Source organism: Elgaria multicarinata, chromosome 11 (assembly GCF_023053635.1).
Source record: "Elgaria multicarinata webbii isolate HBS135686 ecotype San Diego chromosome 11, rElgMul1.1.pri, whole genome shotgun sequence".
NCBI lineage: Eukaryota > Metazoa > Chordata > Lepidosauria > Squamata > Anguidae > Elgaria > Elgaria multicarinata.
In genome coordinates this window covers 39,784,398-39,803,346 of record NC_086181.1, presented here as the reverse complement: position 1 = coordinate 39,803,346, position 18,949 = coordinate 39,784,398, and the positions used below count along the sequence as shown (strand labels likewise).

Here is an 18,949-nt window from a genome sequence, read left to right as displayed (position 1 = left end):
TCCCCCAGTCTTGAACAAGACTCTAGAACACCTTCAAGCTTCTAATTCATGATTTTAATAGGCAAAAGGACTGGAAGCCCAAGATGAATTCACAGCATAATGAGCAGTGGGGAACAGGCTATTCTTAGAAGGTATTTTCTCCAAGCAAGAGCTGGCGTGATCTTGGGGTTGGGATACAGTGGGTGAAAGAGGAGGGAAACAAACAACCCAGGGATTACAAAAAGAAACCCTGGTTTGTTCAATCGTCTCCCAGAAAAACGCTGCATAGGATAACAAACCATGGATCAAATAAACTATGGGTTAGTGTCACGTGCGGACCAGGTCAATATGCGAGCAAGCGGAAAGGTATTACTGCATGTTTCAAAACAATGAAAGCTTTCCAGCCATCCCTTAAAAGCCTTTCCATCACCAGCCATTTTGTGGGTCCCCAAACACTCAGGTGCATTTCCAGCGGCAGACGAGGTTTTATTTCCATGTACCACTGGCTTTCGCCCGAGGGAACCAGGCAACTTATAGCTGCATATAAAATTGAGAGAAGAATTGTAGTAAAGCCTGAAAATATGGTCAAAACTAGTCTCTCAGAAGAGGAGCATAGCAAACAGGGAATCACTCACTTGACTTGCCTCAGGACTTTTTGCTCTTGCACGTCTTCTCTGCATTTAGGTCAAGAGTGCTTACAGAAGTCTTCCCCAACCTGCTATCATGCCCAGAATGGGAGTTATAGACCAATACATCTAGAGGACTACAACAACCACTGCTAAAAGTGGGCTGAAGCCATCCTCAGACATTGTGATCTACGTTTCCGCATTACTACAGAAATCTAAGGCAGTTGCTACCTAAGATGTAAATGGGTTCTCCCAGCAGTGCTCATGTTCCTCATGTTCCTCATGTGCCAGGTTTTGGATCCCCTCTTCTCACGACAACACAACACTCCTCAGGTTAAGAACATAAGAAGAGCCCTGATGCTGGATCAGACCAAGGGTCCATCTAGTCCAGCACTCTGTTCACACAGTGGCCAACCAGCCATCGGCCAGGGACCCACAAGGCAGGACATGTGCAACAGCACCCTCCCACCCATGTTCCCAAGCATTTTAGTTGCCCTTTTCTGCACTTTTTCCAGCTCTATAATATCAATTTTTAGGTGTGGAGACCAGAACTGTACACAGTATTCTTAGTGTGGCCTCACCATAGATTTGCATAAGGGCAGTACGATGACACCACTCCTATCCATCTAACCCCTATAACTGTTTGCTGCCACTGTTTAACAAAATTCCCCCATTTTTCTATCTGTTATGGTGGGAGCAGGAAGGTTGGAAGCCACAGTAGCAAGAGATGCTAAAGGCCAAGGAACAAGGCTACAAAAAGTTAGTTCTCTTACTCCAGTCTTCTGTCTTGAACACCGTAACAATTTGGGCCTAACAACTCCTACTTCATTCCATTTCTTCAAAAAGCAAACTCCCACAACAGCTTTCAAAGGGCACTTCACAACCTGAGGGCCCCATGATCACTATTTTAATGTATCCTACCCTGATCTCCTGCCATCATTCCTCACTTTAACCCACCAACCCATTTTTATGCATTTATATTAAAAAAAATCACCCTCTTCCACAGCCAGCCTGACCCATCTTTCTATTAGTGCCCTAATTATGCCCTTTATAACATTATGTATGTATACGCATATCTGTATATTTGTATGTGTATATATATACATATGTGTACACATGTACATGTGTCTGTACTTAACTCTCTCAATACCCTACCTTACACCCTGTACCTGCCGTGCTCTGGTGAAGACACTGCTCCCCCCCACTCAACTTACCTCACCCTCGTCTCCACCCAACTCTGCTGAAGACCCGCATATAAAACCCCTCCAACATATAACCCCCCTTTCTTTGACTACATCATTACAGAACCCAAATCAAATGTCCCCCCACTCACCGTACACTTGAGTACAGCTCAGGCCCCTTTTTATCCTCCACGCTTAAGAAAAATGATGTTCTCCAATATCAGGATTCTTCCCAATTACCCTTTAATTATCTTTCATAGCTACCCTCACCTAAGAGCCCAGATTTCTCTTTAACTTTTTTTCCTGCTAGACAGCATCACCCCCAGAACACATCCATGACCCTTTAACCACCTCTGGGACTCACCCTACAAACCACCCCCACTCCTCATTATTATTATTATTATTATTAATTTATTTATATAGCACCATCAATGTACATGGTGCTGTACAGAGTAAAACAGTAAATAGCGAGACCCTGCCGCATAGGCTTACATTCTAATAAAAGAACCTCCCCACATTACACGGTTTCCCTGCCTGAAGACCCTCCTCCACCCCTTACACCCCCACATCCCTTTAACCCTCTCTGATACCCACCCCTACATCACCCCCCTTCCACAGTATTGCCACTACCCCCTCCTCCCCCACCCTCTGGAGCGATTTCCCTTGAATCCTCTCTGCTGGAGGCACCCACTTTATCATTTTAAACCCCTCCATATACCACCGGCCTTTCCCAACCTGCTGCCCTCCAGATGTGTTGGACTACAACTCCCAGCATCCTGAGAGTTGTAGTCCAAGATATCTAGAGGGAAGCTGGCTGGAGAAGGCTGCCTTACTCACCCATCACGATCGCTATATTAGTCCCCCACCACCACCCATATCATGGCCAGCAAACCCTCCCCTTCAACCCCCTCTGCTGGGGACCCGCCCCCCCCATATCACCACGCCAGGGCACCCTAACCTCTGCCAAGGAGACCCCCAAACCTGGCTGGCTGCTATACCAGCCTCTGCCCCCGCCCCACGCCGTCCCCTCGGGCCTCTCTGCGGCCAGGCCCTGCGCTGCTTGCTGATGCTGCGGCTGGGCAGGAGGCCCGCCCGCCCGCCTTCCCTCCTCGCTTCCACCAGGAGCAGCAGCAGCAAGGACGAGTTCCAGCCCCTTCTCTCTCTCTCGCCTCACCTGCGCTGCTGCGGCGGGTCCCACGGCCGGGGTCTCAGCGTGGCGGTGGCTGCGGCGGCGACCGCCGCTGGGGCCGGGAGACCGCGAGTGGGAGGCAGCAGCGGCGGCGGTGGCTGCTCCAACTCCTCCACCGCCGGCGCTATGGGCGCTGCACTTGCCGCAGCCTCCGCCCCCTGCCGCTGCCCGGCGCCGACTGACAAGGCACCGCTGGGACACGCCTCTTTCCCCTCCTCCCCAAACCTCTTCCAAGGGACACGCCTCCTTTCCCCGCCCCTTTCCCCGCCCGGACCAATCAGCGCCCTCGGTAAAGCAAGGCCACGCCCCTCCTCGGGGTTGAGCACTGGTGCGCACGCGCTGACCGGCCCAGGGTTGAATGGATACGCATGCGCCAGAGACAGAGGGAGCGTCTTGCTCTCTTTTTCTCCATAGAGATAGAGGAGAGATACATTCACTTCAGAGAGTTGTTTGTTCGGAAGGCCGCCATATGCGGGGTAGGAGTGATTTGGGATTGAAGAAGACGGTGACATAAGAACGTAAGAAGAGCCCTGCTGGATCAGATCAACGTTCCATCTAGTCCAGCATTCTGTTCACACAGTGACTAAGGTGACCCTATGAAAAGGAGGACAGGGCTCCTGTATCTATAACAGTTGGATAGAAAAGAGAATTTCAGCAGGTGCCATTGGTATGCATGAAGCATCTGGTGAAATTTCCTCTTTATCACAGCAGTTAAAGCTGCAAGAGCCTTGCCCTCTTGATCAGATACAAAAGAGGACAGGGCTCCTGCAGCTTTAACTGTTGTGATGAAGAGGGAATTTCACCAGGGGCTGCATGTCTACAAATGACACCTCCTGAAATTCCCTTTTCTATCCAACTGTTAAAGATACAGGAGCCCTGTCCTCCTTTTTATAGGGTCACCCTAACAGTGACCAACCGGCTGCCTATGGGAAAACCACAAATAGGACATGAGAGTGCAACAGCACACTCCCCAGACATAACACATAAGGGATAAGGATGAGTATAACTAGATTGGGGGTGTAAAATGTGCTAACAGGGAGGGAATATAGAAAGTTCGCACTTCTGATATTCTATGAATGAGGAGTCGCTATCTCTAAATGTCTATAGTGTTCCATTCTAGATCTTTGCATAAGCAGCTCACATGTTCAATTGGTAGCCGGAAATAGGAAATATTCCTATCGTTTCCTTAGATCTTTGACTTCTTGGGTCTCTGTGCATGCATTTTTTAAATTTATTTTTTAGATTTCGTGGGGAAAGCGGCATGCAAATTAAAGTCTAATCTTCCCAGGATGAGAAGGAAAGGTTTATTTCGCTGATTTATTCTGCAATAAGCAAAAGTACTTGGGGAGGCCATAAGAAAAAAAACCCAAAATCCATATTAGGGCAATAAGATCAGACCAACGTCCATCTAGTCCAGTATTCTGTTCTCAGTGTGGCCAGCCAGTTGCCCACAGGAAATTTACAAGTATGACATGATTGTAACACATGTACACCAGTTGTACTCCTGGCCATGTACACCAGTTGGTGTACTGAGGAAAACAACCTGATACTGGAGGTAGCATATAGCCATCAGGACTAGAAGCCATTGATAGCCTTCTCCTACGTGAATTAGTCCAATTCTGTTTTAAAACCATCCAAATTGGCCATCACTACATCCTGTGGTAGTGAACTCCATAGTTTAACTATGTGGTGGGTAAGGAAGGCCTCCTTCATCACGTAGTGAAGGCAATATGTTTATTTGGTATATGTTTATACCAAAGGTCCCAAAATAATGTACAAGTATTCCAGAACTCTTGCATAAGGCTAGGGGTAAAAACCTCATGCCCTCCCTTAATCCCTGAACATTGGCCATGCTGGCTGGAGGTTATGGGTATTATAGTCCAAAACATCTGGAGGGCAAACCTGACTGAGGTTGAAGCTAAATGCGGATTAGAGGTGCGATTGCGGATTTTTCTCAAGGAGGTATGCAATTTAGCATAGCATTTAGTTTCCAAAATGGGATATTACATGAATTTTGCAAAGCTGTCTGGAAGTCCAAACTCTTATCCCTAATTCCAGAATTGTCTTGCTGGTTTAGGCCAAAGTTTCACCTAGAACGGATTCTCACTGTGGCTGGCCAGAGGCTCAGAAGATGCATGATATGGACATGTGGACAGGGAGACATTTTTCTCCCTCTCTCAAAATACTAGAACCCGGGGTCATCCCATGAAGCTGATTGGTGGGAGATCCAGGACAAATAAGAGGAAGTACTTCTTCACACAGCGTGTAGTTAAATTATGGAACTCACTACCACAAGATGTAGTGATGGCCACCAATTTGGATGGCTTTAAAAGGGGATTGGATAAATTCCTGGAGGCAAAGGCTATCCATGGCTACTAGCCCTGATGGTTGGGTGCTATCTTCAGTATTCGAGGCAGCAGCCTGTGTGCACCAGTTGCTGGGGAACATGGGTGGGAAGATGCTGTCGCACTATGTCCTGCCTTGTTGGTCCCTGGCCGATGGCTGGTTGGCCACTGTGTGAACAGAGTGCTGGACTAGATGGACCCTTGGTCTGATCCAGCATCAGGGCACTTCTTACGTTCTTAAGATGCTCAAAATCCAGGGCAAAATCCTAAGAGTTGTTGGTAATCACAGGTAAGCTAGTTCTGAATGTGGACGCTTCTTGCCCTAATCATTTATAGATGATTGACCTTTGAAAATGTATTTATTTAAGGCCAAAATTCTAAGCATGTTTAGACAGGGGAAAGTCCTACTATTCCCAGCATGCCCCAGCCAGCCATGCTGGCTAGTAGGATGCTTGGAATTGTAGGAGTTTCCCACCCCCCTTTACACTGTCTAAACATGCGTATAATTGTCCCCTAAAGTATTTTTATCCAGCTCCTCAGCCAAAGAGACTCCCAGAGTGGCTGACATTCAATTAGTAAACATGACAGCCCCTATTTACAGCCTTCCAATTTATAAGACATGATACACAAGGAAAAAGAAATGGGGAGAGAAAATTAAAAATTAAAGTCTTTCATGTGAAGTAAGTACGGCTCTTCTTTTTTCTTTGTCCTACTTAAAAACAACAACACAACCTTCTTTTTAGCCCCTTCTTCAAAATAAATAAAAATAAATACCCCCTTTAAAAAAGAAGAAGTCACCTCTAAATCATGTGACAGTGAATTCTACAGAGCCTATGTTCAACACCAGGGAGCAGTCCATGGAGTAATCTTAAGAACATAAGAAGAGCCCTGCTGGATCAGACCTAGGCTCTATCTAGTCCAGCACTCTGTTCACACAGTGCCCAACCAGCTGTCGGCCAGGGATGAACAAGCAGGACACATTGCAACAGCACCCTCCCACCCAAGTCCCCCAGCAGCTGGTGCATATAGGCTTACTGCCTCTGATAATGGAGGTAGCACATAGCTATCAGGGCTAGTAGCCATTGATGACCTTCTCCTCCAGGAATTTATCCACACACACCCTTTCAAAGCCATCCAAATTGATGGCCATTACTACGTCTTGTGGTAGTGAATTCCATAGTTTAACTATGCGCTGTGTGAAGAAGTATTTCCTTTTATTCGTCCTGGATCTCCCACCAATCAGCTTCATAGGATGACTCCGGGTTCCAGTACTAGGGGAGAGGGAGAAAAATGTCTCCCTATCCACACCTTCTCCATGCCATGCATTATTTTGTACACCTCTATCGTGTCTCCTCATAGCCTCCTTTTTCCCAAGCTAAACAATCCCAGCTGATGTAACCTTCCCTCATAGGGGAGATGCTCTAGCTCCTTGATCATTTTAGTTTCCCTTTTCTGCACTTTTCCCAGCTCTATAATATCCTTTTTTAGGTATGGTGACCAGAACTGTACACAGTATTCTAAGTGTGGTCGCACCATAGGTTTGTATAAAGGCAATATGATACTGGCAGTTTTGTTCTCAATTCCTTTCCTAATAATGCCTAACATAGAGTTTGCCTTCTTTACAGCGGCCGTACACTGGGTGGACATTTTCATCGATCTGTCCACCACAACCCCAAGATCTTTTTCTTGTTCGGTCACTGCCAGCTCAGATCTCATCAGGTTATACTTGAAGTTGGGGTGTTGTTTTTTGCTCCAATGTGCATCAAGAACTCATATTCCAGATATCAGCCAAGGCAATGAATACAGTCTGAAGGCTTCATCCCATGCACTCTTTATGCAACCTTGCAATGCTTGCGCTCCATACATTTTTCTTACGATTGACTTTTGATTTTAATTTTCCTAAGGAACAGGGTGACACCTAGAGGCTCTACCTCCACATTGCAGCCAGGAGAGGCCTAGCTTGCAAGGAAAACCAAGGGGCGTGGAGATAATTTTATTTTATTTATTTATTTATTTATTTATTTATTTATTACATTTTTATACCGCCCAATAGCCGAAGCTCTCTGGGCGGTTCACAAAAATTAAAACCATAATAAAACAACCAACAGGTTAAAAACACAAATACAAAATACAGTATAAAAAGCACAACCAGGATAAAACCACGCAGCAAAAATTGATATAAGATTAAAATACAGAGTTAGAATTTAAATTTAAGTTAAAATTGAGTGTTAAAATACTGAGAGAATAAAAAGGTCTCATCAGTCCGTTGGTTTCTGTTCACCACTCTGCCGCAAAGATCATCTTCTTGGCTCGCCGCTCCGACCATGTTACTCCGCTTCTGAAATCTCTTCATTGGCTTCCAATTCACTTCAGAATCCAATATAAACTTCTCCTGTTAACCTTCAAAGCTTTTCACGGTCTAGCTCCTTCCTATCTCTCCTCTCTCATCTCACACTATTGCCCCGCTCGTGCTCTTTGCTCCTCTGATGCCATGTTTCTCGCCTGCCCAAGGGCCTCTACTTCCCTTGCTCGGCTTCGTCCATTCTCTTCTGCTGCCCCTTACGCCTGGAACGCTCTTCCAGAACATTTGAGAACTACAAGTTCAACCGCAGCTTTTAAAGCTCAACTAAAAACTTTTCTTTTTCCTAAAGCTTTTAAAACTTGATGTTGTGCAGACTTCTACTGTTACTTTCTACTGTTAGTTTTACCCTACCCAGTGCCTGTTTACCCTACCCTGTGCCTGTTTGCATTCTCTTCCCCTCCTTATTGTTTTACTATGATTTTATTAGATTGTAAGCCTATGTGGCAGGGTCTTGCTATCTACTGTTTTACTCTGTACAGCACCATGTACACTGATGGTGCTATATAAATAAATAATAATAATAATAATAATAATAATAATAATAATAATTCAGCTGGCGACGAAAGGAGTACAGTGTAGGCGCCAGGCGGACCTCTCTGGGGAGCTCATTCCACAGCCGGGGTTCCACAGCGGAGAATGCCGCCCCATAGGATGACCCCATACAAGTCAATGGTGCAGACTGATGTCTCAGTAGCCACCTTGGAAGTCCCTGATGGCTACATGAGGGCCACACTTGGGGAAATTAGGCATGAGGAACAACCTTTCACAGGAAGCGAGTTGAATTAATAAAAGGAAGAGGAGGGACTTTGAGGATTTTCTTCCAGGAATGTAAACAGGGAGAGTAGACCAGAGAGACTCTTCCGGAGCAAATATGGACTCCTGTCTTTAGGCAGGATCAGGTGAGGATCGTTTTCCAAGTTCTGCTTTGGAACTTGAGTGGAACATAGGAAACTGCCTCATCTGGTATTGTATATACTCTCCAGGGTCTCAGTGGGGTTTTCCCCATGACCTGCATCCTCTAGGGCAGTGGTTCCCAATTAGCTATGTACTGCGGACCCCTTGTTTTTCAAATGCCAAGCCATGGACCCCCTACTTTTGAAAAAGTTGTTATCTGTATGGTAGTTACCTGTGCGAAGCAATTTTTTGGAGAAAATAAGGGGTAGCCCCTAATAAGCAAAGGATTTTAGGTATACTAAAAAACAGACCATAAAATTTGTGATATTACCACGCAAAAATGACAATGATTTAGTTAGGAAGATAAAGACAAATTTAATTTTACTAACGTCTAGTTTACAATTGAACAAATTATGACATGTCTAGCAGCTACTAAACCTAAACGTGATGGGAGAAATCATGCCTCTTTTTGTCCCGAACAATCTCTTCCACATCCGGTTCAATATTTCCTACTTTTAATCTCAAATCTGGATCAACATCGAGCCGATTTCTATGCTTGTTCTTCATATAACAAAATGTCAAAAATGTTTGTTCACACAGATATGTGGAACAAAACGGAACTAGATGTTTCAAAGCATTTTCACCTAACTTCTTATAACCAGGAAAAACCTTCACTCAGAATTGGTCCAGTCTATATTCTTTGAAAAATGATTTCAATGAACCATCACAAGTCACGTCAACAAGTGCATCTCACTCTTCCGCAGATAGAGTTGTTAGTTGCACCACATTCAAAAGGATTCCTTATCCATGAGTTTTCAGGATCAGGTGCAGGAAAGGAATCTCTGAAGCTAGTCACTAAATCACGCAGGTGCTCAGTGATGTTATATTTTACTTCTGGTAGGAATTCGTCGTCAGTGGACTTCAGAAATGAATGGTGAATATGTGAATGGTGCCACGGACCCCCTGGGTGGGTTACGCGGACCCCCTGAGGTCCACGGACCCCCAATTCGGAACCACTGCTCTAGGGTGACCATATGGTGTCATTTGTATGGATGCAGCACCTGGTGAACTTATTTATTTATTTATTTATTTATTTATTATTTATTACATTTCTATACCGCCCAATAGCCGGAGCTCTCTGGGCGGTTCACAAAAATTAAAACCATTCAAAGTATAAAATAACAGTATACAACAGTATAAAACCATAATATAAAATACAATATAAAAGCTCAACCAGATAAAACAGCAGCAATGCAAAATTACAAATTTAAACCATGTTATTTAAAATTTATAGATTGTTAAAATGTTGGGAGAATAAAAAGGTCTTCACCTGGTGTCTAAAAGCATATAATGTAGGTGCCAAGCGAACCTCCTTAGGGAGCTCATTCCACAGCCGGGGTGCCACAGCAGAGAAGGCCCTCCTCCTGGTAGCCACCTGCCTCACTTCCTTTGGCAGGGGCTCACGGAGAAGGACCCCTGAAGATGACCTTAGGGTCCTGTTGGGATGAAGAACTTCCCTCTTCATCCCAACAGTTAAATCTGCAGGAGCCCTGCCTAGTGTGACCATATATAAAAGAGGGCAGGGCTCCTGCAGCTTTAAATTGTGATGAAGAGGGAATTTCACCAGGTGCTACATGCAGACAAATAACACCTGCTGAAATCCACTTTTCAATGCCACTGTTAAAGGTATAGGAGCCTGACTTCCTTTTCATAGAGTCACCCTGTCTGAATCTCTACCTGGAGACATGAAGGATGGAACCTGGGACTTCCTGCATGCAAAATGTGTGTCCTACCACCCAGCTACGGTCCCCTTCCCTCGACAGGTGCTGCCAGTTCCTACAAGGTCAGGCAAGGCAACAAAAAGCCAATTGATTGTATATCCTCTCCCAGGATTTCTGGGAAGGAAGGAACGTGCCATATTGGAACTAACTTGCCAGAGAAGGTTGATCAACCCAATCTCTGGTGTCATTTTTGGCCCGTGAACTAAGCCAAACCAGAGTGGATCTTCCGGGTCAAAGACCAACTCCTTATCTAGGGCTGGTCGTCAGGAAGTTAGTTAGTCCATTTAGCTCAGTGTTGTCTGAGCTGGCTGATGGTGGCTCTCCAGGATTTCACACCCAGAGATAGTAGGGAATTAATTAAATAAAGCATATGCACTAGCACTGAGCTACAGCTGATCCTTTCTCTCGCTTTGCCTCCTTTCTCCTTCCCATCTTGTTCTGTGTGGTCCCAAAGATGCTGTACTTATTACAGTCTTTCCCAACTTGGTGCTCTCCAGATGTTTGTGGCTTCAACTCCCATCATCCCCAGCCAGTGCAACTAATGGGAGTTGTAGTCCAAAACATCTGAAGGACATAACAATGGGGATGAGCATCCTGTGGCTCGATGTTTTGACCTACAACTCACATCATTCCTCACCATTGGCTATGTTGGTTAGGGCTGATGGGAAATGTAGGCCAAACCATTGGAACAGATCTATCTTTATTCTATCTTTCAGACGACTCACCAGCTGCCTAGTAATAAAAGTAGTTTGCAATTTCCAGAATTTAAATCTACATTTTAAACCAGAGGTGGGTAATTTATAGTGTGTGCGCATGCGCGCGCGCGCACACTCTCTCTCTTTCTCTCTCACACACACACACATTTAAATTCAGGGATTATATACTTTGAAACCTCAGCCTTTAAACTTTGCAACCAAATTCTCTCAGCCAAATTTCGTCATCCATTTCCCTCCAGATTCCCCTGTGCCTGTTTGCATTCTCTTTCCCTCCTTATTGTTTACTACAACTTTATTAGATTGTAAGCCTATGCGGCAGGGTCTTGCTATCTACTGTGTAATCTGTACAGCACCATGTACATTGATGGTGCTATATAAATAAAATAATAATAATAATAATAATAATAATAATAATAATAATAATAATAATAATATTCCCACTTTTTTACTGAAAGGTGGTGTTCAGATTTTACCATTCAGATGTTGGGATTTGCTTTCAGAAATTTATCATTCAAATTCCTTGACATGTTTACTTTTTTTTTTTTTAAAGTCACACTCAGAAAGTCATACTCTGTGTGTGCGTGGTCCCCCTGTGTGTTTAGGGATGGGTGGGGTCCCCCCTAAAATTGAGGGGTTAGCCTTGCAGGTTTTGGGCCTTCGCTTCCTTCATTCTTGAGACCTCTTCCCAAACATGTGGAGGGCTTGACTCAACCAGCCCACCTGCTCCCCATCATGGGAAAACAACCCAAGGCTTGACAGAAGCAAGATGGAATCCAGTTTGGTTCTCCTTCAGCCTCACGTGTAGCTTGGTCACCTAGCAGAGCTTGTAATTAAACTTCAGTCCTGAGGGTAGATGAAAGCTGCCTGATAGCAGCCTATTATGTAACTGAACAGGGCCTGGGAAACACAGCCAGGAATAAGATAATATCTCTGACTCTTCTGTCTACACCCTAAGTAGAACATAAATACACGGGAGCAACCTTCACAAGGTTAATGCAACGAACACACGAGGACCTTGTACATTAATTGCCAAACTGTATTAATGCTAGATATTGTATCTAATCTGTTTTTATGCTTTTCATGGTTTTAAATTTTGTATCTCGGTTTTTAATGTTCAGCGTTTTAATCTTTGTAAACTGCCCAGAGAGAATCATAGAATACTAGAGTTGGAAGGAGCCTATAAGGCCATCGAGTCCAACCCCCTGCTCAATGCAGGAATCCACCTTAAAGCTTTGGCTATGGGATGGCATATAAATGTAATAAATAAATAAATAAAAATACAATTATGGCTGGGTAGTGGATACACATTTATAAATAACGCACCCTATGGATTATACAATATAAGAGATCATTCTGTAATATAGCATATAAACAATTCAAAGGAACAATTCAAAAACAGTTTGGTCTCAGTTACTTCTTTCTAAATGGGCATATCATTAACCCAGTTGTTACAGAAAGAAAAAAAGGTTACATCACTAAAAATAATATTCATTAGTTGACAAATGAGATTCAGTAAATTAGGGATGGCAACTCCGGAATGTGTTGTTCGTTTCAATGCTTCATCAGTCGAACCATCTGAAGAAAGTGACCGTGCAATGTTATTGTTTTTCTGGCCACACTCTATAGGACTCTCATGCTACGTTGATCTGGGAAACTAAGCTGCATGGAGGCTAGAGTTTAGATTCTTATGGGAGCATTGAAGCTTAGTTCAAATGCCAGATCTAGGTGGGCAAGATGTTCTTAGTGTGAGTGGTGTCTCCTCATTGAAACTGTTGCTGTGATCCATTTGCTTGCGTCTCCCACTGGTTCCAATCCACACCTTCTCTCCCAGAGAGATAGGACAAGGTGGCTGGAGATCCATGCAACTGAATTTGAACAAGCAGAGAAGGTGATCTGTTTAGTGTTGCAACCGTCCTGGGGACGAGTGTGTAACTAGGGCCAGCGCTAAACCAAATGGGGGTGCAGAGTGCCTTCGGTATCTTCCCATTCATTTATTCAACTTTTGAACACCTTGTTTTGGGTTTTACTTGTCGTCCATTTCGCAAATTTGACGCATGACTTCCCCCCACCGTATAATAAGACAATCCGTTTGACTGCGTGGAACGGATCACAAATCACTTCCTCACACGTGCCCCGTTTATTCAACAGGCAGTGATGTTATAGAATATATTTCCTAATGTGTTAAAAAGCGAGGGGGAGATGGTTAAACAACCTGCCCAGTTGTTTCAGTCTCTCTTCATAGGGCTTTGTTTCCAGACCCCTGATCATCCTGGTTGCCCTCCTCTGAACATGCTCCAGCTTGTCTGCGTCCTTCTTGAACTGTGGAGCCCAGAATTGGACGCAATACTCTAGATGAAGCCAGGGCCCGCAGCAGGGACAAGCAGGCAGAGTTTAGAGGAGGTTTTGAGGGCTCCACAATTCAAGAAGGATGCAGACAAGCTGGAGCGTGTTCAGAGGAGGGCAACCAGGATGATCAGGGGTCTGGAAACAATGCCCTATGAAGAGAGACTGAAAGAATTGGGCCTGTTTAGCCTGGAGAAGAGAAGATTGAGGGGAGACATGATAGCACTCTTCAAATACTTAAAAGGTTGTCACACAGAGGAGGGCCAGGATCTCTTCTCGATCCTCCCAGAGTGCAGGACACGGAATAACGGGCTCAAGTTAAAGGAAGCCAGATTCCAGCTGGACATCAGGAAAAACTTCCTGACTGTTAGAGCAGTGCGACAATGGAATCAGTTCCCTAGGGAGGTTGTGGTCTCTCCCACACTAGAGGCCTTCAAGAGGCAGCTGGACAAGCATCTCTCGGGGATGCTTTAGGGTGGATTCCTGCATTGAGCAGGGGGTTGGACTCGATGGCCTTGTAGGCCCCTTCCAACTCTGCTATTCTATGATTCTATGATTCTATGGAGGTGGGAGGCGGTCCCCTAGACAAGCCACACAGCAGAAGTTACGGCTTGAAGACCCTCCTTGAAGGAGGGTTCCAGTAAAAGCCGGTCAAGGATGGCGGGAAACCGTCCTTTTAGTTGATAGGCCACTGCCTTGCTTTGTTAGGCTAATTAAGCTTAAAGGATAGCTCTTAGCATTCACACTCCCTTCAGATATGAAGAAGTGTCTATTTGCTGAATAAAGCTTTTTGTGTGTTGCAAAGCAGGCCTCTTTATTGTCACCGAACTGGATGGGAGGGCTTGGGATCACAACAGACAGTCACCACCCACCCCCCGCCCAAGGAATTGCCTAGGTAACCTGTTAGTAGATCCATTCCTTTGTGTAACCTGAAAATATATTGCTGACACTGTAAGTACATTACTATCTGCGCTGTTGTCTTTTTTCCTTGGGAATCCTCCCGTAGCCCCAGGCTGCCATCAGAACAGGAGAGCTGTCATGTAATGGCACTTAAGAGGCAGGTTATGTAAAAGCTGACGCTCTGTATACAGCCTTGGCCAGTGAGTCCCTCTTCCCTTCCCAGATGGAGCACATTCAGTATTTTTGCCTATTGCCCTGGAGCGACAGAGCTGGGATGAGATCCTGGGAACAGGCACCTACTTGCCCCACATGTGCTCCATGATTCATCACTTCGCATCCGACAGGAGGTACAAATAGGAGCCCGGCATCGCTGTCAAAAGCATTGCACCAGCAAACTTCTCACCTGCTCCAACTCCCTCTGGACACAAGGAAACGGCCTCCAGGGATATCACATTGGGAAAATATCGCTCTAAGTTTGGATTTATCCATCTCATCCCAAAATGCCTCTCTTAGTGCCTCCTGAAGATCTGCAGATGAACGGGGACCTGGAAGAAACATGGCCGCTCTTCAAGCAACGCTTCTTACTCTACATGAAAGAGACAGGTGCGGGCCAGTGGCCGAGTGACCAAAAGGTGGCCCTGTTCTTGACAGTGGCTGGGCCAGAGGCCCTGCTGGTCTACAACTCCTTCCAGCTGGACACAAAGGAAGAAGATTTCGAGGCGGTTCTGGCCCGCTTCGAGGCCCACTGTCTGCCCCGCCGCAACGAGGCCTACGAGCGCTTCCTCTTCCACACCCGGCTCCAGGAGCTCCACGAGCCACTAGAGGATTTTGTCACTGATTTGCAGTGCAAGAGCCACTTGTGCAACTTTGGGGACCAGAGGGAGTCCATGGTGAGGGATCAAGTCGTGTTGGGTTGCCGAGACGGCCATGCCAGGCAGCAGCTCCTTCAGAAGGATGGGTTGACCCTGGAGGGTGCTCTCCAGATCTGCCGTTTGGCCGAGGAGGAGAAGGGGAGCCAGAAGGACACCATAAATTTCGGCAGGCAGGAAGAGCTGAGCCTGGATGTAAAGCACACTGATTTCCAGGAGGGCAAACTCAAGGAGAGCAAGAGCCGGGCCTTGCGATGGAAGGTACGGCATGTCCGGAGTACAGGCAACAAGACGGACTACTGGCAGCAACAATGGGACGATTGCCCTAGGAAGGAGTCGATAAAGACGTACGTTTGAGCCACAACAGTAGAGCTTCTAATTAAGACATTGAATGGAATGCTAAAGGCTCTTCCATCTTCTTCTTCCGCCATCTTGAATTGGACCAATGGGCCCACTCAGTCAATACCTCCTCGCCACCTACGTTATGTTATGAATTAAAACACCTAAGGGGAGTTCATACTCTGAAGATGACTTATGTCTTAGATGTGCAAGAAAAGTAGCCAGCATGCGGTACACTGGCTAGACATGTTTGGATTGAAACTCGGGTTAGATTTATTGTGCGGCCTTGGGCTTGTTGCTAGATTGAAACCTTGGTTCCCCGTCTGTTAAAAGCTATTTTTTTAAAAAGGAAAAATTCCTCACAGGATTGTCATGAAGGCAAGCCCAACTAAAAGTGTAAAGCAATTTCAGATGTCACATGCTGGGTTTTCAGCAGAAAATAAGCTTGAATAAGATTATGGGGAGACATTGCCAAATGATAAATATTTGTCTGGTTATCGCATTACCCTTTGCGCTAAGTGGAGACCGTGCTTACCTTTGCAAAGAACTCTCCATCCAAAAATATTACTTCCTGACAGAACAGAAGAAACATCACTCCACTACAGAACATTTTTTTTTGTACCGTTGTTAAATGTTGGGAGTTTTATATTGCTAAATTGTGTGGATGTTTTGGTCTTGTGCAATTATGTACACATTTATTTATATGTGAATTTATTTATAAATGTATTTATTTATGAACGATAATAAAGTTTTAAATTTTATTCTCCTTTCATGGTTTATTCCTTGTATATTTTAAATATTTTCAATGAGTATTGACTTAGATCCTAAAATAACTAAGGACTCAATTCCATGCAGATTTAGACAGAAATAAGTCCTGCAATTCTTAGCATGGCTGGCTGGGGGATTCCGGGAGTTGTAGGGTTTATTTCTGTCTAAACATGCATAGGATTGTGCCCTGAGGCTGTAATCCTATGTACATTTATGTGGGAGTAAGTTTCACTGAATACATAGAATCATAGAATAGTAGAGTTGGAAGGGGCCTAAAGGCCATCGAGTCCAACCCTCTGCTCAATGCAGGAATCCACCCTAAAGCATATCTGACAGATGCTTGTCCAGCTGCCTCTTGAATGCCTCTAGTGTGGAAGAGCCCACAACCTCCCTAGGTAACTGGTTACACTGTCGTACTGCTCTAACAGTCAGGAAGTTTTTCCTGATGTCCAGCCAGTAAGGCTTAACTTAAGCATAGGATCATGAAGTCATGAAGAGTCGGAAGCGACTGAACGAATGAACAACAACATACTGTTAAAGAAGAGACAATAGATGGAAGGAAAGTTTTCTATCACCTCCACTCTATACATCAGGGGTCCCCAAACATTTTGGGCTGGTGGGCGTATTTCGAACACTGAATGTCATGGGCACTCTCACAAAATGGCTGCCATAGGGTTGCTTTGCTCTTTCATGAAACGGCTGCCATGGTGGGCATAGCCAGTTACAGAATATTAATTCCCCAGAAGGCAAACCGGTGAGACTAAAAGCGCTGTAATTTGCCCAAAAAGGCAGAGGTGGGATCTGAACTACTATTCACAAAATTTGAACCAAAATAAATATGGCGGTGGATAATGGGAGTTCACTTTGCAGCCACCAGCCTGTCAATTAATAATATTTTAAATTTAGAAATCATAATGAAATAAAAATCAGGAGAGGCTGGGAGTTTGGCAGGCAACGAAAGAGGTGCACATTGGTACCCACAAGCACCACATCAGAGATCGCCAGCCCTACATCCTCCTTGAAAAACCTCTTTAGAGGGTCAAGGGATGGGGATGAGAGCATTCCTGGGGGAGAGAGGAATTGCCTAGGAGCATGAACGATATATTGCACGCTCATGGAAGTTTGCGGGTCCTTTACACAACACTGTCAACCTCCAGGACATCTCCTGGTTGTTTTCCAGTTTAATCCCAGGGCCAGATGATGTCAGGGTGGTGGTGTTGGACCATCCCTCCCAAAGCCCGGAGAGAAGTGTCTGCCAGCACCATGTTGAGTACTCCAGAACTAGACTAAAAGACCATGTAGGACAGGATACTATTTCTCACAGTAGCCACCCAGATACTCTGGGAAGCCCATGAGCAGAACATGAAAGCTACAGGAAGAACGTAAGAAGGGCCAGACCAAGTGTCCATCTAGTCCAGCATTCTGTTCACAGAGTAGCCAACCAGCTGCCCACGGGAAAACCACAAGCCCATGTTCCCCAGCAACTGGTGTGCATAGGCATACTGCCTCTGATACTGGAAGTAGCACATAGCCATCAGGACTAGTAGCCATTGACAGCCTTCTCTTCCAGGAATTTGTCTAACTCCCTTTTTAAGGCCACCCAAGGCCACTATTTCTTGTGGAAGTGAATTCCATAGTTTAACTATGTGCTGTCTTCTTCTGTTCTTTGTCCCATGCAATAGTCTGGTCTTTAAAAGTATACAAAACAGCTCAAGGTGGACTGAGTGTGCTCAGTGGCAATGGAATCCTGATTAACTCTGGCGGTGGGGGGAATGGGAAATTGGGCGGATGTCTGGGAATGGAATAGTGTAACTTCCAAAAGCCATGCCTGGCTGACTGGACAGTCAACAGGAGCACTTCACGCTGCAACATTTTGTTGCAGTTCCCTTTTTGCGTGTGTGTGTGTATGTGTGTGGGTGTGTGTAGTAACAAATAGGATAGGACGCATGTAGCCTCCTCCACGAATTTGGCTGATCTCCTTTCAAAAACAACTCCACCGGCGGCGTTTGCCACATCGTGTAGCAGCAAATGTCATAAATTAATTGTGCGTTGTCTAAAGAAGTACTGACTTGCAGCTGCGGGGCTCTGTGCGCACGACCACATGCATAGAAGGTGCGCTGAGTTGGGGAACGCATAGACGGTGCGTTGAGCTCAGACAGAAGAAACTACGTTTCAGTAAGTTTAAAGGCAAAGCCCGAATGCAGAAGAGGTTGGGAAAGGCTGCCCTGAAGACAGTCGTCTATGCTGCATGAGAACCTGGAAACAGTTTTGCTTAGCCCATCGTCATGGCATGAAAAGATTCCGCCTGGAGCCACAAATGGCGCATAACTGCAGCATCATGATAAGTCATTCCGAGTTGAGTCTGCAGGAAGTGGGGGAGCACATGCCTTCAAGATGGCCTCCTCCTGCCCTGACGAGCTGGGCTGGCGTCCGGGATAGCCCTGACGTGCCGGAGGCTGCCCAGGTCATTAGCTGCTTCCTCCTCATCACGGGCCTGGCTGGCAATTACATTCCAGGGAGGTGGAGGAGGGAGTCTGTTCAGTTCAGCTCCGTGAGAAAGAGGGAAACAGCTGGAACACAAAGCCCTTTGGCTTTAGAGCAGGAGTGGCTGTCCAGATATCATTGGACTCCAACTCCTATCAGTCCCAGCCAGCTCT

At 45.5% G+C, this 18,949-nt stretch overlaps 1 protein-coding gene across 2 annotated transcripts in view; it reads right to left on the bottom strand.

Annotated features, from left to right (window-relative positions):
* The window catches only part of LOC134406902 (vigilin-like), a 72,488-nt gene extending 69,430 nt beyond the window's left edge, over positions 1 to 3,058 (bottom strand). For both annotated transcript variants that reach the window (XR_010025991.1, XM_063138555.1), the window contains exon 1: positions 2,961 to 3,058. The gene's annotated coding sequence lies outside the window, so the exon portion shown is untranslated. The remainder of the gene's footprint in view (positions 1 to 2,960) is intronic.
* Between the last annotated feature and the right edge of the window lie 15,891 nt (positions 3,059 to 18,949).